This window comes from Dreissena polymorpha, chromosome 2, assembly GCF_020536995.1.
Source record: "Dreissena polymorpha isolate Duluth1 chromosome 2, UMN_Dpol_1.0, whole genome shotgun sequence".
Lineage (NCBI taxonomy): Eukaryota > Metazoa > Mollusca > Bivalvia > Myida > Dreissenidae > Dreissena > Dreissena polymorpha.
The window spans coordinates 17559568-17585516 of NC_068356.1; the positions used below are offsets into that span (position 1 = coordinate 17559568).

Here is a 25949-nt window from a genome sequence, read left to right on the forward strand (position 1 = left end):
CTCTTTACACTTCTGAAAAATGGCGTAGGCGTATGGTTGAGTTTATGAAATTCTTAAACATATTTATCGTCATAAATGTTCAAGATTATTTTTTCGTAAGTGATGTTGTAAATATATTGAATTATCAGATAAATGTGCACATTAGAAAAGCGGTATGTATACAGTTATCGATACAATTTGGTTTTAATGCATGTATTGGCGAATGACAACACAGCATGGCAATAAACAGGACCTATATTATAGATTATACTTTACCGGTTTGTATAACCCCCTGCAATAAATGAGCTAAAAACTTATAACGCTGTCCGTTTAAAACGCGGTCACATGGCTTGGACCCTGTCATCCGCATTATATTGGAGTAACAGTGTATTTCATTTAAGCCAGACGGACAAAAGTGAGGAATCGCTAATGAGTCAGACTGTCTGTCCAAATCATAATAAACATTAAAGTGATATTATGCGCATCTAACAGTATATGCTATGTTTATAGGTGTCTATCGCTACCGTTGTTTATTTTTGGTGTTTTCACTTCATATACACTTATATTTATTAATGCAGCATCAACATACTAAAAAATCTCCCCGAAAGAGAATAATAATGCATTTGAATATCAACCGTACTTTCGTTTGCCAACGGATCATGCATGTACGATGTGAATCTAAATTTAGTGTAGATTCGTTCATATCTATTCATATGACACGAACACTAACTCCGATCCAAATAAAAAGACAGTTCCGCTCAGCTTAGAGGACTGTACAGTCATGAAAACTATTGAATATATTTTTCATAAACAACTGGTAGCAAGATGAGTTGCAGATAATTGGTCAGTTACCACATGTTAACTAACTCTTTTGACCTGTTAATTCTTTTCAGCTCAATTCAACAGTGAAAAATGTGCATAATATCACTTTAAAGAGTATCTATCAAGTTTTTTCTCAAATTTACAGTCATGTATTTAAATTTATATCTTGATTTTTTCTACCAGTAAAATATTTACCAATTTGTTTTGTTACAAAAAAACCCATTGGACTCAGCACCACCAACAGAGAGCCTTTTTCACCGGAGTAAACAAATTTTGCTCTAGTTTTCTGCCTTGAAATTACCTCCTGTGTTTCAATAAATCTGCATTTATGTGCTATATATTATTATTGTTAAAAAATAAATTGTTGGTTCTTGATTCCTATCCAGCATTGATACTCCTCACAATCACACAGCACAAGTATTGGACAAACATTCAGAGCTTCAGAGTGATTAGCTTCAATCCAAGTATAAAAGGATAAATATATATTATTTGTTTGCCACATAAATACAAGATAAAATTCAAAACCATTTTTATTTAACAGTTGGAAATCACAAACATTCATTAATCTGAATCCATGCATTATAAGTAACTAATTAGGTGTTGAAAGAATGAAACCAGAACAAAGCGCAGTAACAAACCAACCCAACATATTTCAAATTTCCTGGAGATGAAAAATGCCATACTTCCTGTTGATATGGGTATTAATAAACAGGGTGGGATGAACCTAGTACTGTAACGGTAAGCTCAGCAACTTTAATACACTGGAAATATTGTTAGTCTGTTGTTAGAATCAGAACATACACAGAATCTATATTCAGAGGGAAGGATTAAAGAACTGACACTATGCAGAGAAGAAATTTCACAAACTATTGATGCATGGAATCGAAATAGACTTGAAGTTTAAAAAGAGATTTTCAATCATAATTATTTTATAATATGCTGTTTCGATTACAGGTTCATTGCAGACAAGATAATAAAAGATGTTGGAAATGTACTGTGCATGAATGTGAGTCACAGGAAATGTACTGTGCATGAATTTGAGTCACAGGAAATGTACTGTGCATGAATGTGAGTCACAGGAAATGTACTGTGCATGAATGTGAGTCACAGGACACTACAAGAAAAGGAATCCTCGTCAGCAGTGTACAGTTTTACTGACTATGTTACTGAACACTGGGTTGCAGGTTGGAGGGAAGTATGGAACCATTTCAGCAAACACCATGGTCAACCTAGAGGGATGGCATTGTATGCTGAAGAAAGCAATGCATCCCTGAATCCAAACATATACAGTATTATCAGACCACTAAAACAACAACAGATGTGTTTGTTAGAAATACAATGCCCCCTATTGCGCCGCTTTGAAATAAAATTTCAATATATCATTTGGCAGGTTAAGAAATTATCTCCCATTTAAAGCTTATTACTTCACTTGGATGGTATTTTTTTTACTTTTGACCTTGAAGGATGACCTTGACCTTTCACCACTCAAAATGTGCAGCTTCATGAGATACACATGCATGCCAAATATCAAGTGGATATCTTCAATATTGCAAAAGTTATTGAAAAACTTTAACCTTCGTTAAAGTTTTGGGAAAGAATGACAGAATGACAGACAGACAGGACAAAACCAATATACCCCTGATCATTCGATCCGGTGGCCAAAAAAAATAATTTTGTTCTATGTAAGAAAGTTGCAGCACTCAACAGGGGCATCTGACCAATCAAGAAGAGAAAGCACAGACACAGTGACCAGAAACTTGATGCCATGAAGAGGAGTCTATTTGATTATATTTGATTATACCATGACATTTCTGCAGTATGCGGATACATCTTTAGTACATCTTTAAACTTCTTGTTTTGAGATTAATGGATTTAAAAAGTGACTGTACACTATCATGTCATGTTACCAATCACACTAAATGTTGAATAGATTAACACAAAATCCATCAACTTTACCCTGTCAGCGCAAGTGATAATACAAGCAAATTTGTTGAATTGATATCCCCCGCAAATATGCTTCTGGACACATAAGTGTTCAATTTGACACCCAAAAAACATTTTTTTAAGATACAAATGGCCATAACTCTGTTATTAACAGGTGGTGTACAATGACATTTGGCGTGCATCATCCTCTTATCCATATATATATACTCATACCAAGTTTAAATGAAATCTGCCAAAGCACTTCCAAGATATGGCTCCGGACGGATGGACAGACGGAAAGACGGACGGACGGACGAACAACGCCAAAACAATATCCCTCCGCCTTTGGCGGGGGATAATAAGAAATGTAAATAAAGTTATTGTTAGTACCAACTTTGAAGCAAATGGTTTGCAGCCAGGCTATACCCAACCTCTTTGGTTACAACAAGGCTGTTATGTTTCACAGTTCACAGTGCAAGGTTCTGGTTAGTACAAAAAAAGAAATAATTATTGGAGAAACTAATGACAATGTTTTATGTAATCCTGAGCATAACACAACCTCTTCCGGATTGCATGTTTTTGGACTAAAACAGATATAAATGTTAATATACAGCAATAAAGTTAGAAAACGCATGATTACACATGTACATTTTACCAAGGAACTATACGAACATTTGTTTGTATATGTCCGTGATTTGACAGAACTTACAGACAAGATGTAACCACCTCTGTTGGCTACAACAAGGCTGTTATATTCATTCACAGAGACAGACAAGCTTTTATTAGTTAGTAGAAGTATTGCAGTTATGGCCCACTGTAGAACCTTCACTTGAGATGAAAATTATCCCCCAAAAAGGCTCATTTCAAGCAGACGCAAAATTTGAGATTTAGGTTAGTAATATTAATCTCAAAGATTAGTTGCTCCCTATTTCACAATAATTACACACAAAGACAAAATACTTTAAATAGAATAAACAATACAGTTTCATTTTGATAGGCAGAAAACTGACAGACAAGTTTGAAAAGAAAATTAAAGATACAGTCCAACACCTCTTAAGCAGCCAGTCAAGGGAAACAGCCAAATTGGCTGCTTAAGCGGGGTTGCCTCTTAAGAGGGGGTTGGGTCATAGGGAGTCTGGAGATAATGAGTGCATGGCCAACTGTTTAATTTTTGTATAAACAAAATGGTAAATATGTGTACATATACTAAACAATGTATAGACTTAAAATAATTGTATTTCTTCCTTTCTAAAATCAGCTATGAAACAAAATTTTCATTCAAAAAAATAATATTCATCTTTCTAATCATCATCAATATCATCATCATCATCATCATCATCAGAATCAAGTCAATAAAAAAGAATCATTCTCATGATTCATTGTTTACACAATGCTTGTTATATGGTCCCAATGCACTTAAGATGGGAACAGTTGTGAATCAGTTATGCGTGAATAAATCCCGTGTCACTATCAATCGATAATTTAATTGGTTTATTGCAGTTTTATGGCTTTGTAATACCTACCACACAAATTGGTCTCGACAGTGATCTCCTCCACGATAAAATCGTGGCCAGTTACTTAAGAGACTGATTATAGCAACCGGGTGTAATCCTCCTGGCAATTGTGCTTTTCATGCATAAATTATCAAAACATTTTTCGCCGCGTAAAGGGTTTTATCAAAATTAATATATTGAAATAATTGTAAATAAAAAACAAGGGACAAAATTGTCACAAAACCAGGTTTTCATTGTGAAAAAAAATCTGATAAAGGGAGAAAACTCAAACTGAACTTTTGAAATGAACAAACAAAATTAACCCCCTTTGTAAGTTTGTTTATAAAAAAAATCTATTTTTAGTCGTGGCGACCTTGACATTGGAGATATTGACGTGATTCTTTCGTGCGACACACCGTCCCATGATGGTGAACAAATGTGCCAAATGATTTTAAAATCTCACAATGAATGACATAGTTATGGCCAGGACAAGCTCATTTATGGCCATTTTTGACCTTTGAACTCAAAGTGTGACCTTGACCTTGGAGATATCGACGTAATTATTTCGCGCGACACACCGTCCAATGATGGTGAACAAATGTGCCAAATGATTTTAAAATCTGACAATGAACGACATAGTTATGGCCCGGACAAGCTTGTTCCGCCCGCCCGCCAGCCAGCCCGCCCGCATTCGCCAATCTTATAACCAGTTTTTTCCTTCGGAAAATCTGGTTAAAAATAATAATGCTTTTTTTAATTCCCAAATGAGAATACCGTAATAATTTGTAATCCGAAACACACCCCCGATTGTTTTATGTTAACGAGACGTTTACAAATTCTAGCATCAAAAAAGTCCTCATATATTTCCTTTGTCCCGACAAAAGCGCGCGAAAATTATGCACCAATGTAGAATGTCACGTGAAAAGCGTGCGTGTATTGATTTTTTGATAAAAACTTTGTAGTACAGAGAACATGTAGATCAGTTGATTTCGGCTAAAGTTTCGTTGTTCTTTTTAACTTTTAATTGGCCGATAATTGTCATAATGTGTGCTTGAAATAGTATGATTCAACAACTACAAATAATAAATTATAAATTAATAATCTCTTTTCCAGTAATAATAGGTGATATTCGCACATGCTAAACAAAATTTTGACCTCTAGAGTGTTTACGAGGATTTTGTATAATATAATGAAAATTTTGACAATCTAAGGGCAATAATTATGGCATTAATTATGTGATATATATAAAACCAATCTTTTCACCAAGTTTTATGATGATTGGGCAAAAAATGTGACTTCTAGAGAGTTTTCAAGCTTTTTTTACTATATAAATATAAGAAAACTGCCCCCCCCCCCCCCCCATGGCAGCCATGTTATTCAACTGACCGGAACCATTTTTAAACTAAACTCTCATATCAAAGAAACAAATGTTCTGAAATTTTCATGAAAATTGGGCCAAAAAAGTGACTTCTAGAGTGTTCACATGTTTTCACTATATACATATAGAGAAAAATGCCCCGCCCACTGGCGGCCATGTTTTTTCACCAATCTGGCCCATTTTCAAACTCGTCCAAGATATCAATAAAACCAAAGTTTTGACCAACTTTCATGATGATTGGCCCAAAATTGTGACTTCTAGAGTGATTACAGGGTTTCTCTATAGCCAATAAGGAAAACTGCCCCCCCCCCCACCCGGCAGCCATGTTATTCAACTGACCGGAACCATTTTCAAACTCAACTCTCATATCAAGAAAACAAATGTTTTGACCAAATTTCATGAAAATTGGGTCAAAAACGTGACTTATAGAGTGTTCACATGTTTTCACTATATACATATAGAGAAAAATGCCCCGCCCACTGGTGGCCATGTTTTTTCGTCGATCTGGATCATTTTCAAACTCGTCCAAGATATCAATAAAACCAATGTTTTGACCAACTTTCATGATGATTGGGCAAAAATTGTGACTTCTAGAGTGTTTACAAGGTTTTTCAATAGCCAAATAAGGAAAACTGCCCCGCCTACTGGCGGCCATGTTTTTCAACGGACCGGAACCACTTTTGAACTCAACCAACATATCATTAAGACAAACATTTTGACAAAGTTACATGAAGATTGGGCATGAAATGTGACTTCTACAGTGTTTACAAGTTTTTTCTTTTTTATGACCTAGTGACTTTGTTTTTGACCCGGCACGACCAAGTTTCGAACTCGACCGAGATTTCATTGGGACAAAGATTCTGACCAAGTTTCATGAAGATGGGACAATAAATAAGGCCTCTAAGAGTGTTTATGAACAAATGTGGACGGACGGACACACGACGGACAAAGACCGGTCACAAAATCTCATCTGAGCAATCAGGTGAGCTAAAAATCTGGTTTAGCACTGAGCCTGTATTGCAACATTATAATTTCTGTACACTGCTCACTTCTTTTGTGATGTGCTCAAACCCATAGCCATTTTATGAAAAATGTACCAGAAGTTATAGCCACTATTCAGACTCTTGAGCACCTGTCAGAGACTAGGTCAGGTCCCATGATTTAACAAGAGATGTGTTTGTCAGAAACACAATGCCCCCTAATGCACCCCTTTTTTTTACCTTTAGCCTTGAAGGATGACCTTGACCTTTCACCACTCCAAATGTGCAGCTCCATGTGATACACATGCATGCCAAATATCAACATGCTATGTTCGATATTTCAAAAGTTATTGCAAAACTTTAATATATTAAAGTTTTAAATTTTCGACATTTGACCTTGACCTTTCACCACTCAAAATGTGCAGCTCCATGAGATACACATGCATGCCAAATATCAATTTGCTATGTTCAATATTTCAAAAGTTATTGCAAAACTTTACTATATTAATGTTTTAAATTTTTGACCTTTGACCTTGAAGGATGACCTTGACCTTGACCTTTCACCACTCAAAATGTGCAGCTCTATGAGATACACATGCATGCCAAGTATCAAGTTGCTATGTTCAATATTTCAAAAGTTATTGCAAAACTTTAAAGATCAACGGACCCGATTAAAAAATCCTGAAATACACCAATATTATGCGAGATTATAACGTTTAAATGCATTTCCATATCATAATTCGATTAAAACCATCGTATTCAGCGAGTATACAGCCGATAACTATGCCGATTTTTCGCACTTCGTGATCGAGTCGACATTTTTGTTTAAACCGGAAGTGACGTATGAGTTAACCACTTGCAACGAGTTCATAACAAAGGAAACGGTATCAGCTTTTGTCTTTTAAAAGTTCGTCATATAACGTGTTTTTATTTTTCATAGTACACATCCACAGGACATCGCATCTTGACTGTTTAAGTATTTAATTATAATTTAATCAGGCAAATATAATTGACACATTGAAAAGATATAATTATTCCCTGAAACTGATCGACGTACGAATGCCAGTCCAAATTTACTAACCGTTCAAGTTCAACACTTCAACAACGTACTAGTTGAAATAAATAATGTTGATTTGAAATGAATAATTCTTACGTAAATGGTCGTGTCATTTAATACTAAATGACCGAGAATAGATGTTTTATTTATTTTGCTAGTATCCTGACATGGCCATTTTGTTGAAACCAGATGTGTTCCCTGCACACGATTTTTTATTTATGGTAAATTGATCTCATTTATGTCGACATTCACTTCAAAGTTTGAATGATCTCATTTCTGTTGTTTTTTAATAAATATTTTTTAATAATAAGTCTTGATTTTATATAAATATGACGCAATTGAATTTTTCTAAACTCTCCACGAGCGAGGTGACTTAATATTATAAATGAGAAATAGCATGTCAAACTTTTACTCTCGATGTTTTTGAAATGGAGAAAACATTCCAACACAACAATATATATGTAGCATACAAGTTTATTGCAACATCTAAAAATATAAATTACCACAGACACAACAACAGAACAACTTGTAACCTGACGACAAGTTTTAGAAAACTGGACGGAATAAGTAAATGAGCTTTACTAGCACAATGTTGCAATACAACTTGTCATGGAGTCATATTAAGTACCTTTAACAAAATGACTTCTAAAACATCTTTTACAGACCAATACTATCACACAAAAAACACTACATGGTCCCAACATTTAAAAATAAAGGTGTTGACATTAACATTTTTATACTAACAGTATAGCACACAATGGGAAAACTATTATTACAGCATATTTGTCAAAATAATACATTCACATTTTTCAAAAAAATAATTGTAGTTGCTATGTTAATTTGAAACAATACGTGATCAGTGCTTCAGCTAGGTTCTAATTTGTCAAAAGGGCACATTCGTAGACATTGTCATATAAAACTTGGGGCATATCATGTTTTCACGTCGAGTCTGCACAGTCTTATCAGGGACACAGGCTAATATGGGACGAGATATTTTGCGCACGCTTTGTCCCATCTTTCCAGCGCGAGGATTTTTTTAATTAATTACAAACATATATGGCACAGGCTAATCTGGGATGACACCTTACGCACGTACACTAAACCCAGCTGGAGCAATACATGACAAATGGCATGCCAAGTTGTTTCCAATTACTGTAATTAATTAAACCTAGAGCGGTGCAACTGCACTGCTTCATTCTTTAAAATTTTCTTCGCAGATGATGCTAATGGTGGTGGAGAGAACAGAATGGAAGAAGATGCCTGCTTAGCAATCCGGGTGCTCTTGAACTGTTGTTTTAATTGCAGCAATTCAACCATGAGCTCTGTGACATAATCTGAAAAAAGCATCAACAATTTATTTTTTACTACTTGGTTAAACTATGCACATTGAACAAATAAATAAAAATACACATATTATGCATAAAAAACAACAACAGTCAACTTAGTCAGTTTCACTGTTAGGTTTTTGTATATTATATATTAGAATGCCAATTTTCTATTTAGCTTAGAAGGACCATTACCATAATTGCAGGCCTCTTTGACAGGTTTCACGACATGGTGTCCCGCCTTGTACTTTGGATACGAAATCCTGTAGCGCTTTTCGCCGTTCTTCTTCTCTGCATGTTTCCTGTGCGCATTAGAAACGGAATGCAGGGCTGCCAGATGCAATCTGGATTACAAAAAATAGCCTTTAATCACAAATTATATCAACAATTACTATTTCATATAACAACAAGGCTTGTCACCATAGGATGACATATGCCCCCTTTTTCCAAATTTGTCTAAACCTAAACGCAAAGTGTTTTTCCACATTTTTCGAAACCTAAACGCAAAGTGTGACGGAATTTCAGACAGACAGTGCGATCACTATATGCCCACCTTCACGGGCATAAAAAGGAACTAAAATCATTTTCACAACTAATGCATATTTATTATGGACATATGCTCATGGGCACTTGATGGTTTATGAACTGCAAATGACAATGTTTATTAGTCAACTAGGATATTAATTTTACTCGAATTAAAGATCATATTTTTGGTTGTTAGAATTTCGGCAACCAATGCCGAATGTAAAAAAACCCAAACCGCATCATAATCAAATGTTGTTCTCATTAAACTTGCACAAATATTTACCAATCGTGTAGGAAATAAACTAATTTTTGCCTTAAAGTTGTAGTTTTATAAATTATTACCACTGGACTATGAAAGACAAAAACAACATGCCTGCGCTAGCTCTTCTGTAGATATTATATTAATCGATCACAATTTATACCTCTGTTTCATTGCTGCGTATGAAAAGCAGACAAATTTTGGCGCAAATTGGCAGACCACCTTGTGTTGAGCCTCCAGCATCGAGGTCTGTTCAGCTGGTGACAGCATGCGAATGTCAGAGAGAAGACGCTTGCTTCCGATGACCAACAGTAATTCCATGTGCGCCTTCGAGCCTAAAGACAAGTAATAGTCCAACTTTCATGGCAACACATGTCATTGAACAAAATTTCATAATCATTTCATTTACATTAATCGGATGTTAAATATATAATCCGATAAATGTAAATGAAACAAGGGTTGTTTGTAAAACATGCATGCCCCCCATATGGGCTGTCCGTTGTAGTGGCAGCCATTGTGTGAATAGGTTTTTTGTCACTGTGACCTTGACCTTTGACCTAGTGACCTGAAAATCAATAGGGGTCATCTGCGAGTCACGATCAATGTACCTATAAAGTGTCATGATCCTAGGCAAAAGCGTTCTTGAGTTATCATCCGAAAATCATTTAACTATTTCGGGTCACCGTGACCTTGACCTTTGACCTTGTGACCTCAAAATCAATAGGGGTCATCTGCGAGTCATGATCAATCTACCTATGACGTTTCATGATCCTAGGCATATGCGTCCTTGAGTTATCATCCGAAAACCATTTTACTATTTCGGGTCACCATAACCTTGACCTTTGACCTAGTGACCTCAAAATCAATAGGGGTCATCTGCGAGTCGTTATCAATCTACCCATTAAGTTTCATGATCCTAGGCGTATGCGTTCTTGAGTTATCATCCGGAAACCATTTTACTATTTGGGGTCACCGTGACCTTGACCTTTGACCTAGTGACCTCAAAATCAATAGGGGTCAACTGCAAGTCATGATGTGTTCTAAAAACACTGTATTATGTGAATTGAGAATAAGACATCAAACAGGGAATGGACACCATTTTGGTGATTTTCTCAAACAAAACTATTCATTTCATGATCTACATTTATTTTTGCAATATAGTATTAGTATCTTTAATTAAAGCTTTATACCGGTAAGCAATTTTCCATGACTATTTCATTAAAAATGGTTGTTGTTTTTTTTTTCATTTTAACTGTATTTTAAAACTGTGTCCATGCGCAGCATTATAGCTCATTTCATGAGGATTTGTTTTTTAATTAATAAAAAAATCAAGTTTTGAAGAAATCTATTTAAATGATGCCAGTATTTATGCAAGTATCTGTTTTAAATATAATTTGTCAAACTAAATAAATACAATATATAAAAAAAATATCCCAATTAAAATAATACAGTGTTTAAATTAAAAGAAAGCATAAAGACAAGAGACAAGAATAAAAGTGTAGATTGTTGTTCTTAATTAAAATGTTATTTATATTTTTTGCTGTTGTTCAAAATTAAAATGTTATTTATATTTTTTGCAATTTATTTCCTATTCTATTTATAAATACTGTTCTATCTACTAGTGCAGTATGTTGTATATTCAGTTGTTATGATTACTGCAGTCTGATAATCTGCTTGTTTTATTACTGTCTGTGCCAAATACAATTGATAACAGTAGATCACTGATAACAATACTTGACTTTACAGAAACAAAGAGGACCATCTATTTTATGACACCAGCTTGATATATGGCAGCTGTAGGGTGGTAATACACCACATTCTGCCAACTTGGTGCCTTGTTGGCATGGTGATTTGCAAAAATTCAGCTAGTTTAGTGACCAACTTATTTTGTACAGAAACCACCTAATTGAAGCAACTTTATAAATAAAATATAAAAATGATAACCCGAAAAAAGCCTATTTAATTTTACACATATTATAATGCTGTCATTTATTTTCTACAAGATTTGTAACACAAAATTGTAAAATAAAGTAAACTTTGTATTCATAATAGTAAAACTACATGTTTTTCTTTTTTCCACTTCAGAAATTAATCAAACAACACATCTTTAGTACATTGAATGCTATAATGAAATCTCAAAATGGCTAAAGCCCATAAGGAGCAAAATGAGTTTATTACACTGAAAACTGTTTCCAATGCAATTAATGCATGTAACAATATTAATTTGAAAATATAACATTTATTCAGTCTTAAATTATAAGCCAGACATCCCAGGTCTGGTAAGATTTTATTTGGGCTTCTAGAAATTAATAATTTATATAGTCAGGCTATTGGATTTTTCGGTATCCGGAGAAGCGCCCCCCCGGAGAACTGCCCCCCGGAGAACTGCCCCCTTATTTTAAAGGTGGCGGAGAGGTGCCCCCCATCAAATCGGTAGGGGCGGAGAACTGCCCCCCTGTCAGAATTTAGTAGGCGGATATCTGCCCCCCATCAAATCTGTAGGGGCGGAGAACTGCCCCCCGGTGTCATATTAGTTATTAGTTACGTAGTGAAAACAATACTTACGGGTAATTTTACGTTATCGCCGTACACATTTTATCCGGTAACAATTGAATTTCAGTACAAGTATATTACCATTTATTGAACTGAATAACACAAATTGTCTAGAGGCATGTGATAATACTGTTTAAGGCCCTTAGTGCGCATCTGCACCACTCACTATACATGAATGCCATGTAAAAGTCGTGTTTTAATAAGAGCGCGAAACATAGTCGAGATCCACACAGGAAACGCGTGCGTGTTAATACTGGCCAAGTGTCGCAACTAAATATAGACGTGCAACTCAGTACTTATGGAGGAAAAGTTACATCGGAATTAATTTTCATTATAAAGATAGTATTGACCGATGGAAAAAAAAACGTAAATTTACGTATAAAAAAGGAAATTAATAGGCAAAGCAAAGGCATTAATTTAGCTGACTTGAAGAAAAAAATAGAGTGAAGTCGAATTTATAATCAATTTATTTATGTTGTTTAGTTTATTCATGTGTCATACAAAATGACATACATAAATACACACATTACACATATTACGGCAACAGTTTGCATTTTGAGCAGATCATGTCGACATGCCAAACAAACAAAATCGGTAACAGTTGCTTTAATTAGCAGCTAATTAGGCAGGCAGAGAACTTGTTACCGTTAACGATAAGCACCGCGATCTTTTAATCTTTTAATTGGTAGACCGGACCGACCTTTATTGTTAAGAACTTGTTAGCTTTGAATAAAGCCGCATACGGGTTTATTATATTGAACCGTCCAAATCCGTAATTGGCGAAAACAAACAAATAAATTATTGTTTTCAGCTTGCATAAGGATGGATTAAATTGCATGCTAATTGTTTGTTTTACTTACGGGGAAATATCAAATATTTCAGCCGAGAAAACTTTTTATTAGCAAAAAGTGATTTGTTTTTCTTTGTTCACATAGACGAAAATCACGTGATTATCAAGATGGCGACGTCCATGCCGAGGCAGGTTTTTTTGCCGTTTTATAACTTTTATTACTTGTACAACTTTATATTACTTTTGAAATTTCACTCAATTTCCAGACATAATAGCAAGAAAGTTACTGGCGTTATTGTCATTATAATACTCGCTTTATATATCGCCGCGAAATTTCTTTAATTAGGGGGCACTTCTCCGGGTCATCAATTCTGACAGGGGGGCAGTTCTCCGCCCCTTATTAATCGGCAGGGGGGCAGTTCTCCGCCCTATAAAAAACAGTGAGGGGGCAGTTCTCCGCCCAGTGAAAAATCTTTGGGGGGGCAGTTCTCCGGGGGGGCACTTCTCCTAGAGCCTGTTTCTAATATAGAACAATGATTTTGGCTAAATATATTACCCTGAAGACTGAAATTGAACTGTTATTTAAATTATCATGGCACTACCAGTAGCCTAAATAGCCATCAGCTACTAAGTACTAGAATCAGTTGCTGTTCAATTTATGAAAACACAAAAAAATCAAGATGCATTTTATGATTCACACTACATGAAGAATAAATGGTATATAAGTAATAAAACACCTGTCGGCTACTAATTCAAATTTCTTTTTTATTCTTTTAACAGTTAAATGGCACACTATTTCTAACTTATCATCTCTTTTTTATCCCCACGCTTTTTGAAAAAAAGGTGGGGATATTGTGGTTATCTCCGCCGTCCGTCCGTCTATCTGTCCGTCCGTCCTGGCCACTATCTCCTCCTACACTAAAAGCACTAGAACCTTAAAACTTACACACATGGTAGCTATGAGCATATGTGCGACCCTGCACTATTTGGAATTTTGATCTGACCCCTGGGTCAAAAGTTATAGCGGTTGGGGTGGGGCCGCGTCAGAAATTATCACTCATTTTTTAGGTTATTTTACATTTACTTCTTTATTTCTACACCGATTCACTTCAAATTGATACTGGACCTCTCTTATGACAATACGGTCAATCTCAACCATGCATGGCCCCATTCCCAACCCTGGGGCGCCCCGCCCACGTAGGCCACACCCACCAAAAATTTCCATTTACTATAATTTTTTCATTTCTACACGGATTCACTTCAAATTGATACTGAACTTTTGTTATGACATTAGGGTCAATCTCAACTATGCATGGCCCCAATCCCAACCCTGGGGCGCCCGCCCACATAGGCCACACCCACCAAAAAATTCCATTTACTATAATTTTTTCATTTCTACACGGATTCACTTCAAATTGATACTGAACTTCTCTTATGACATTAGGGTCAATCTCAACTATGCATGGCCCCATAACCAACCCTGGGGCCCCGCCCACATAGACCACACCCACCCAAAATTGCCTTTACTATAATTTCTTCATTTCTACACCGATTCACTTCAAATTGATATTGAACTTCTCTTATGACAATACAGTCAATCTCAACTATGCATGGCCCCATTACCAACCCTGGGGCGCCCCGCCCACATAGACCACACCCACCCAAAATTGCCTTTTACTATAATTTCTTCATTTCTACACCGATTCACTTCAAATTGATACTGAACCTCTCTTATGACAATACGGTCAATCTCAACTATGCATGGCCCCATTACCAACCCTGGGGCCCCGCCCACATAGACCACACCCGCCCAAAATTGCCTTTTACTATAATTTCTTCATTTCTACACCGATTCACTTCAAATTGATACTGAACTTCTCTTATGACAATACGGTCAATCTCAACTATGCATGGCACAATTACCAACCCTGGGGCGCCCTGCCCACATATGTCACACCCACCCAAAATTGCCTTTTACTATAACTTCTTCATTTCTACACCAATTCACTTCTAATTGATGATGAACTTCTCTTATGACAATACGGTCAATCTCAGCTATGCATGGCCCCATTACCAACCCTGGGGCACACCTAGGTCAAACATTCGGTGTGGGGATACGCGTCGGCCTCTGCCGCGCCATTTCTAGTCTAAACCAGCATTAATACATTATTGGAAGTCTGAATGTATTTACTAAAAAGTCCTTGCGTTTTCACATTTTAAACAATAAAAAGATAAGCAACACATTATTAATTGAATTTTTGGTAAATAGGTAGAAAATATGGCTTGTCAGCAACTGCTTTACATTAGAACTTGAGCTAAATTAACCGTGGTGGAAAACAGTAAGAGGTCACGGTGGTGTAGTGGATGCGGTGTCCGTCTAGCGATCGGGAGTTCCTGGGTTTGCTCCCTACTCAGGGAGCTTTCTCATTATCTCCTCCATAGACACCAAGTACTGGTTCTTCCCAGGAAATGGACTCAACAGTGTCCACTGCTTGAAATGCTAATTGTGTCGACTAGCAGTATATTTAGATAGATACACATTTGTATTAAGATCGAAATGTGTCGATTTCAAACTGATGCATGTCAAAACACTTACAATAAATAATTAGATCTTGCCGTACTGCCAAAGTCAGTTTGGTTACTAGCTGCCAACTATTCTAACTACATACAATGATTTTTAATTCAAAAGTATTTTTTACATTGTCAGTGTTTGAGCTTTTTGAAATAACATAGAACTTGTGGTATTAAGATGCATATCTGATCATTGACCTTATTAATTAAGTTCTTACCGTTTTGCGATTTCTCTTGGCAAAAGCACCATAGTTGTCACGTTTCCGTTTGGGGGCTCCTAACTCGTCTGGCCTTAGGGCTTTCGGCTGTAATGCCTTGAAGTTGTCCGTGTCAGGGAACAAAGTTGGCACTGCATCAGGATGCAGCGACAGTCTCATCCCAAAGCCCGCACTCGCCATCACACTCGGGGGGGGGGGACAAAGAACTTATCCTCAAAATGTTTTATGCAGAGTTTTGCATATTTGCTTGGCGTAAAGTCCACCACCTTTCCGTCGATAATCCTTCGTGAATTCACGGCTAGAATCCATTTCCGCTTAATACTTTCGTCCTTTGAGAAGCCGAAGAATCCTTTCTTCTCCGTTTGCTTTTCAGAACGAGCATTGCAGCCAAACGCTGCACAATGAACCATCTTATAAATCAGTGAATCCTCAATGTCATGTAGAAGTTCGACTCGTAATCAACACAAAAGAGATTATAAATTAAGTATATGCAAGTGAATGATCAACACAGTCTTGTAATCCTTGAAGTTTTGAGGGAAATTTGCATGCTTCAGTGCATACTGTACATAACATGGGAATATTCGTCATGCGCAGTGGTGCACACATACGTCATCGGGGTAAAATAGGGGCGGAAATTGCCGAACGCGTTACGGAAATTCCCGATCATCAAAATCATCGTTTTTTTAGCTGTAACTTTTTTTTTTAATTTTATTTTTTTACTTTGTTGTTATAATATGGTATTACTTTATAAAATATGAACAGTTAAGCAGATTTCTTCTGTTGACCTTTAATATATTAAAGTTTTAATTTTTTGACCTTTGACCTTGAAGGATGACCTTGACCTTTCACCACTAAAAAATGTGCAGCTCCAAGAGATACACATGCATGCCAAATATCAAGTTGCTATGTTAAATATTTCAAAAGTTATTGCAAAACTTTACTGTTATATTAAAAATTTGGGACAGAATGACAGACAGGCCAAAAACAATAGACCCCCGAGCTATAGATCCGGGGGCATAAAAAATTCTGAAGGTCACACCCAAACAGCAGAGGTCATACTATCACAGACGGTGTCAAACAAAGAACTGAAACTGAGTCTATGTACACACAGTTCCTTAAGAATTTGGTCAAAAGTCTCAACATTAAGTTTTCTGACAACAGTGATGGGTCTGTCCTTACTGCCAGGAGCAATCTATTTGACCCCAGTATCCCAGTCACACAAATACACTCAGACATAGACACTGTCTCTGACTACTTAGGGACTGTAGGTGGCAATATACAGTTTTTTTAGTCTCGGCCAATCTTGTACACAAGCAGGAGCGAACCACTGTCTGAAAACTGGTCACCTCGCAAATATCAAAATAAACCAAGCACATTTCCAGAATGGTTGAGGGTGTGCCTTCTGAAAAATCAGGAACATTCAAATCAAATGAGTTGGGGCAAAATGTTTTAGTATTGATTATTTCAAACAAAAACATCAGAATTCTGTGCGTTTCCGAGCCTTTTTAAGCCAGTTTCAACATACAAACTGTTACTTTCCTGCAGACACAAGGTGCCTGGAAACCATGTTTTTACAAAAGTAACTTACCAAGTACTAAACAGCAATGGAGAAAATTGGGGGTCAAAGGGTTAGATTTTTTGTAATAGTTCAATGTCCATACACCCTTTTAAATTTCTAACAGAAATACTGACCAGAGCCAGCATAACACCTGTTTTCGAATTGCATTAATTCTACTTCCTGACAAGTTACAAATACCAATGTTTTGGTAGCTTAGAAACACAGACCATACCAAACTTCGTCGGACCGACGGACATATCTGACAGATTATGACAAGGTCCGATGGATTTTGCAATGCCGTCGGACCAAAATGTCCGACTCCAAAAAATTTAATAAATATCTTTAATAATAATCGTCTGATGCTCCGTGGGATTCCAATATTTGCCATCAAAACATGTAGAACTAAATACGTTAATACCAGTGTCATTTTTATGTTTTCGATCTATTTGTGTCCTCCAAAGAATAGCTCGCACATGTTCGGTTATACGTGTTATTTTCCAAAATAACTGGGATCACGCGATACTATATTCGTAACATATTCTGAATGTAGAGTGCCGAGTGTTTTCCGATGTATCTGAAATACAAACTGTTGCAACTCGGTATATTCTGTGACAGCGTCTGGAAATTTCCAAACGGATATTTATAAAGTACTAGTTCTACGCTCATATGTGCATGTCAATCAGCAAAATGCAAGAGCCGGCACCATGCAGCAAAAGGTGCTCGCATATGTTAGAGGTCAATTGTCTTCAATATAAACAGCATTGCAAATCAAAAGCGAAAATAACGTTGACGTATAATTGTTTTAATGTGATTTCGTTTTCAAAATATTGTTGTCTTCTTTTCAAAAGATTATTTCACAACTAATTTTATTGTCTTTATATTTTGTATTGAGATTTACCTGATATGCTGAGGTTTCTTACCAAAGTATTACCTGGTACTGATACTATTATATTGAGAATATTGGCAAAACAAATTTGTCGAGACTCAAGTGATTGATCATCTATTAATTGAAGGTTCCTCAGATGAGCAGGAGACTGCTGAACCTGATAATGTTGTAGACTTTGACGCAGAAACTCAACAAATCAATTATCAATACTGTAAAGACGACAAGAGTGATTACTGTACAGATTTTCAGGAGGAAGGAGACAATGAGAAGAAGATAATCAATTATTTGAATTCCAATCTCTATTCCGATATCTGATAATATCTAGTAATATATAGTAACATACTTGTTTTATGATAGTACTAGATAGTACATACTTGATATATGTCATCATGATATAAATAAATACTATGTGTAACTGTCATTTCATTTTGTGTTTTTTCTCTTTTTGTTTGGTCTGACCAACACTCATCCGGTCTGACAGAATTTGTCAATCCGTCAGACCAAATGACAGAATTTGTCTATCCGTCAGACCAAATGTCTGAAATCAATCTGGCAGTTTGGTATTGTCTGCAAACATCCAAGAAAAATCACCACAACTCAAACCTGACATTCATTATTATTTAGACACTCAAAATGGTGCTTACTTGAGCAATGTTCTCTTTATTTAGAAATTTGACCGAGGCCAATTCGCATTGGTGGCTAAAACGTGTGGTGTGCAGCCTTAAGGGCCAGCATAGCCTTAGAAACTGCAGAAACTGGACTTGTTTTCTTAAAATTTGGACAAAAACAAGCAAATGTAATAAAATTTTTAACCAAGTCTGAAGGCTTGTTTGTTATTTATAAAGTGTTTAATCCGACCCCTGTTTTCTCTTTATGCGATTTCCAGGGTCACTGTAGAAGTCATGGTAGTGAAAAGCTACCTCACAGAAACATATTGCAACAATGAAGTCTTAATCACATTGAGATGACAAATGGTGGTGCAGGTGACTTGGCCAGCCTTTAAGTCATAACTTTATCAAACAAGAAACCGTTGGAGACGGGTGATGCTCCCCAAAGTTTTTTTTTGTCAAAATATTGGATTATATATTCAGATAAAAGGAACTGTGTTGAGGGCACAGTAGTTAGGGGGATAAGAATTTTTTTATAGAAAATTTCAAAGGGCCATAACTCTGTGAAAAATCATCCGACCAGAACCCGCTGATAATATGCACATCTCCTCTTGGTAGTGAAGCTTCCCATAAGGTTTCATTGAATTCCCATCATTAGTTACTGAGAAATAGCCCGGACAAGATCTGCACTTTATGTACACTAAATGGAAAATTTCAAAGGGCCATAACTCTGTGAAAAATCATCCGACCAAAACCCGCTGATAATATGTACATCTCCTCTTGGTAATAAAGCTTCCCATAAAGTTTTTATGAATTCGGGTCATTAGTTGCTGAGAAATAGCCCGGACAAAAATTGTGCACGGACGGACGGACAGACGAGGCGGCAACTATATGCTCCCCCCAAAATAAATTTTGGGGGAGCATAAGAAGCAACACAAAAGCACACAGTTTTGGGCCAATAAATACTTTGTGTTGCTTAGATTTTTACAGCTCTCCAAACAAATGCACACATTTTTGCTTAAAATAATGAAAATATAAATAAATTGCATGCTTAGCATGATCTTGAAAGGCAAGTTAAACATTTGGACCTTTAATCTGTTGTAAAAACACAACATTAAAGGCCCCAGTAGAGGCCCCTGTGTACTAATCCCCCTTAAACAGACACATGCAAGGGAGATGACCCAATCATAGCATATATAAATGGGGCTGACATATTGAGAAAATTAAACCCCTGGGATGACACTAATGACTGCCTAAAAATTGACATCTGAGATAAATATTAATCCATATTTCTTGGAAACAGAAAAAGTAAAACTTCTAGTAAGCTCAGATCATTGTAAAAAGGCATACAATAATGTGAGGCACTTACCAAAGTCACTTCTTCACAATAACTTTTTATTTGCTTCTAAATAACATCAGTTGAATTGCGCACAATGGCGAAAAGCAAGTCAAGGCGCAGTTATAGATTAAACAAAGCACACAAGGCATTTTGGTTTAGACCAGGAAACACATTCCGACAAACAGGCCAAAATTTACCTAACTCCACTGAAAATATCACTGTACCATCAGTACCTGCGACCAAGTGTCTTTCTGCTGACAACGCTGTTGACGTACTTTAATAGTGTTGATGAGAATGTCATTGTCAATATGCAATGCTTAAGATACATTATACAACAGGTACATCAGCAAAACTGCAAGAATTCAATGGTTTCCTTGAGTGTTGTGCACCAACGTGGACTTACTATTTCTATTTGTGCAGATGCAGTGGCTGCCATTATAAATCACAACCAATGGAGCTATCAAATACAATAAAGAAACCTAGGGGACCAAGTGCTGGTGTCCTAAACGAAATGATTTTGCTGCCAGTGATGAAATCCAAAATGGGGATGGCTGATGTGTCACTGGTGTTGTCATGCTTGAACATCAAGCCTCCAAGTGACTCACTTATGCAAAAGAAAATGAACTTGATGTCTGACAAGGCGACAGCAGTCAATGAGGAGGAAATGTGTAACAAGAGGGCCAAGATGGCCCTAGTTTGCTCACCTTTTTTTACAAGGCCTTGTTCATTGCTTACCGGTAGTTTAAATTCAGTAATCTAGAGCTTATTAGATTGGTTCTCTTCTGTTAACTTTTGCAGTGTGAGCATATGATTAATTCTGATTGAGTACTGTTCATTTGCATGGGTTTTTTGCAATGCAAACATTTGCAAGTAAGGCTAATTCTACATGTGTTTACAGGATTTTGTAAGATTTAATGGACCTAGAAATGTGGCCTCTAGAGTGTATACATGGTTTCTCTACAGCCAAATAAGGAAAACTGCCCCGGCCACTGGCAGCCATGTTTTTCAACGGACCAGAACCACTTTTGAACTCAACCAACATATCATCAAGACAAACATTATACAAAGTTACATGAAGATTGGGCATGAAATGTGACTTTACAGTGTTTTTAACCCGACATGACCCAGCTTCCAACTCGATCAAAGTATCATTGGAACAAATCTTCTGACCAAGTTTCATGAAGATTGGACAAGAAATCTGGCCTCTAGAGTGTTTACAAGGTTTCTCTATAGCCAAATAAGGAAAACTGCCCCGCCTGCTGGCGGCCATGTTTTTCAACGGACCGGAACGACTTTTGAACTCAACCAACATATCATGAAGAAAACATTTTGGCAAAGTTACATGAAGATTTGGCATGAAATGTGACTTCTACAGTGTTTACAAGATTTTTCTTTTTTTTGACGTCACCTAGTGACCTAGTTTTTGACCCAACATGACCCAGTTTCGAACACGATCGAGTTATCATTGGGACAAATCTCCCGAACAAGAAATGTGGCCTCTAGAGTGTTTACAAACCAAATGTGGAAGACGGTCAGACAGACAGACGACGGACACAGACCAATAACAAAAGCTCACCTGAGCAATCAGGTGAGCTAAAAAGCAGCATTATGTCAGTCGTATTCTAACACTGTCAGGAAAAGACAACTCTGCTGACGTTCAGTTTGACACATCGTTTTCATGCAGACCGCAAGGTGGTGCAGAAAAAGCAAAGCAGAGTTTTGCTCCTCTTATCGAACACAATACTTCAAAGAAATTTGTCCTGGCAGCATCAATTTCCAGCAAATTTTGCAAGATAAAAGCCTGCACACATGAGAATTGCACAAAAACACTGGCTTCAGACCAATCAATATCGTCAACCGAACGAAGTTTCCTGCATACTAACCTGAACAGTGTCCTGAAGCGACGCGTTTTGAAGATTTGATCTGTGACGACAGACGCAAGCAGTCAAGTGGCGAAAGCTTTGATAGACTACCATACAGAGAATAAAACAAACATGAAACATTTCCATTGTTTTTTCACAAACTCAGAACTCTGGAGAAAAAAATCCGGAATGTAAACTTAAATTCAAAACTGAAGTATGGGCAAAGCAAGGCAATTTTCCTGAAATCACTTGGAAGTGGAATTCATACCCGTGCCCGCATGGAGCTCACAAACCTTAAATACATAATAACTTACGAGGCCGAGTTTATTGAGCGTAGCACCAAAGCTCTCGAAAACATAGTTTGGCGCACTCACATGTTGCATGCTCTAAGCAATCGACTGTCTGCCATAATCATCTTGTGCACTATGGAAAGTACAGTATTAGACATCTTCCCTACAGCAACAACTAACCCTGTCAAAAGCCGATCAAACTACTCTTAAAGATGCCATCATGAACACTTATAACACAGAAACTTTAAGATCAGTTAAAGAACTTTATAGCACAAGTCAATGCGAAAGCATGCACTTTACAATCTTCAATTATGCTCCAAAGTTTACATGCTGGACGCGAAACTTCTCAGGTATATGCCACTAAGCAAGATTCGCGAACAATGGGTCCAGGACTGGCTACACTGATACATGCAAGGGCTGTTGGCATTAATGTGAAGAAAAACACACAAATGTACGTCAATTTGAAGCAAATCAACCAAAAAAGCCAGTACCATTCCAGGCGAAAGAAGTCTCATGAATACAAACAATCTCAATACTTCCTACTGAAAAGAGTTTCGAATCGACCGCTGTTACAGGAGTCCCTGTACTCGTGTCAGCCGTCAAGTTCATGCGAGGACCATTCATATGGCATTAAAAACTAAGTGTGTTTTAAAATGCCAGAGCATTTGTCGGGAACAATGTTAAAAAGATTGTTATGTGCCATAGATCCTAAACAGTACTAAATGCAGCAGAATTTAGGCCACTTTGACTCATCATTTTGATTGGATTCTTATATTGTTTGCTGTAATTTTTAACACATACCTTATACAGAGCTGTTCGAGAATAGCAGATACCAGTAAAACATGATTCCGAATTACCTCCCTTGATTTACAAACAGTATTGGTCATACAATGGTGTTTTGGGGCAAACACTCTGTTAAGAGGTATTGAAGGTTCACAGTCTGAACTGCTCTCCTTTGCCATTTTAGCAAGAGCCAGCCATAAATATCATAACAAGTCAGTGACTGATATACACTCTGCTGCAAATTAAAATTGTGAATCCTACCCAGCATCAACAGAGGTTGCCAAAAGATTGTCAGTGTCTCCAGTGTAAACAGTTGATTAAGAAAGGGGGTTTAGTAGACAGAATGTGAATAAAACCCGATAACAAATTGTTGAGTGTAAACAAAAAATGAACATCTGTTAAAAATCTCTATTGAAGGAATACACTGTATAGATATGGACTTTAAAGTGATCTACAAACTGTGGGCTGGAAAAAAGCAGCACAGAATAATAATGAAATAGAAAAGTAATGTTATATGTTATGACTTTTGTTCACTGTATATAGATTGATTGATTTGCAATTTATTTTGCGATTGAAATATGTGCTTACATTTTACATGCCATTCAACTATGTTCTCAAAATGTGCTGATTAAAGATTGCTTTATTATTGTGTAAATTGTGATTAAATGTACATGTATTAAACAAATGATGTTTGTTCTTTGACAAGTACCATAATCATTATTGACTATATTGAAAACTGTTATATTATAATAATTATGTGAAATGTGCTTGCTGTCATTAAAAGAAATATTTAAACAAGAGCACCGCCTTGCGGGTGCAGACCGCTCATCTATTTTCTTTTTAAAGGTGAAGGGACTCTCATTTTCAATCACAAAGGAGGGAGGGGTGGAGTGAAGAGCGGTGCATTGTGTGGGGGTGTGGACATATATTACATTTTCTTCTAAAAATATGAAAAAAAGGAAAAAAAAATCGGGGGGTGGGGGGGGGTGGGAGGGGTGGGGGGGGGATTCTTGGGTGCGATGGTTGGACGGTATTTCAAACATAAAATAATAAAAATAAATATTTGTGTTTTTTAACCGTTTCATAAAAAAAAAATTGGGGGGGGGGGTGAGGTGGGGGGGGTATAGTGTGAGGGTGTGGTGGTAATTTGTGAGATGATCTTAAAAAAAAAAAAAAAAAAAAAAAAAAATAGGGGGGGGGGGGGATTCGGGTGGGGGGAGGGGGGGTGGGGGGGATTCTTGGGTGCGATGGTTGGACGGTATTTCAAACATAAAATAATAAAAATAAATAGTTTTGTTTTTAACCGTTTAAAAAAAAAATTGGGGAGGGGGTGGGGTGGGGGGGGGTATAGTGTGAGGGTGTGGTGGTCATTTGTGAGATGATCTTAAAAAAAAAAAAAAAAAAAAAAAAAAAAAAAAAAAAAAAAAAATAGGGGGGGGGGGGGGTTTGGGTGGGGGGGGGGCACGGGCGATGGTTTGGGTGGAGTCTATTGTGGTATGTCAGGTAAGAGTAGTTTTGTCAAAGTATCAATCAAATCTAATCATAAATAAAAAAGTTGTGGCAATTTAAGAGAAATTTAATAATTTGACCTTGAGAGTCAAGGTCATTCAAAGGTCAAGGTAAAATTCAACTTGCCAGGTACAGTAACCTCATGATAGCAGGAAAGTATTTGAAGTTTGAAAGCAATAGCCTTGATACTTAAGAAGTAAAGTGGATCGAAACACAAAATTTAACCATATATTCAAAGTTACTAAGTCAAAAAAGGGCCATAATTCCGTAAAAATGACATCCAGAGTTATGCAACTTGTCCTTTTACTGTACCCTTATGATAGTTTGCGAGTGTTCCAAGTATGAAAGCAATATCTATGATACTTTAGGGGTAAAGTGGACCTAAACACAAAACTTAACCAAACTTTCAATTTTCTAAGTATAAAGGGCCCATAATTCCGTCCAAATGCCAGTCAGAGTTACATAACTTTGCCTGCACAGTCCCCTTACGGTAGTTAGTAAGTGTTGCAAGTATGAAAGCAATAGCTTTGATACTTAAGGAATGAAATGGACCTTAACACAAAACTTAACAAAAATTTTCAATTTTCTAAGTATAAAAAGGGCACATAATTCTGTCAAAATGCACGCCAGAGTTATCTAACTTTGCCTGCCCAGTCCCCTCATGATAGTAAGTAAGTGTACCAAGTTTGAATGCAATAGCATTGATACTTTCTGAAAAAAGTGGACCTAAACGCAAAACTTTTCAATTTTCTAAGTATAAAAAGGGCACATAATTCTGTCAAAATGCACGCCAGAGTTATCTAACTTTGCCTGCCCAGTCCCCTCATGATAGTAAGTAAGTTGTACCAAGTTTGAATGCAATAGCATTGATACTTTCTGAAAAAAGTGGACCTAAACGCAAAACTTAACCAAAATTTTCAATTTTCTAAGTATAAAAAGGGCACATAATTCAGTCAAAATGCACGCCAGAGTTATCTAACTTTGCCTGCCCAGTCCCCTCATGATAGTAAGTAAGTGTACCAAGTTTGAATGCAATAGCATTGATACTTTCTGAGAAAAGTGGACCTAAACGCAAAACTTAACCGGACGCCGACGCCGACGCCGACGCAGACGCCGACGCCGACGCCGACGCCGACGCCAAGGTGATGACAATAGCTCATAATTTTTTTTCAAAAAATAGATGAGCTAAAAACAATAATATATATTATTATTTGATAACTGGTTTTCCCGCGCCGACAAAT

General features: G+C 36.7%; 1 long non-coding RNA gene across 1 annotated transcript; it reads right to left on the reverse strand.

The window, feature by feature from the left end:
- Positions 1-8090: 8090 nt before the first annotated feature.
- LOC127866080 (uncharacterized) lies at positions 8091-9299 on the reverse strand. The gene is made up of 2 exons (XR_008042844.1): positions 9153-9299; positions 8091-8966 (listed from the first exon to the last, which is right to left on the reverse strand). It is a non-coding gene; the product is annotated as an uncharacterized LOC127866080 (long non-coding RNA).
- Positions 9300-25949: the final 16650 nt, after the last annotated feature.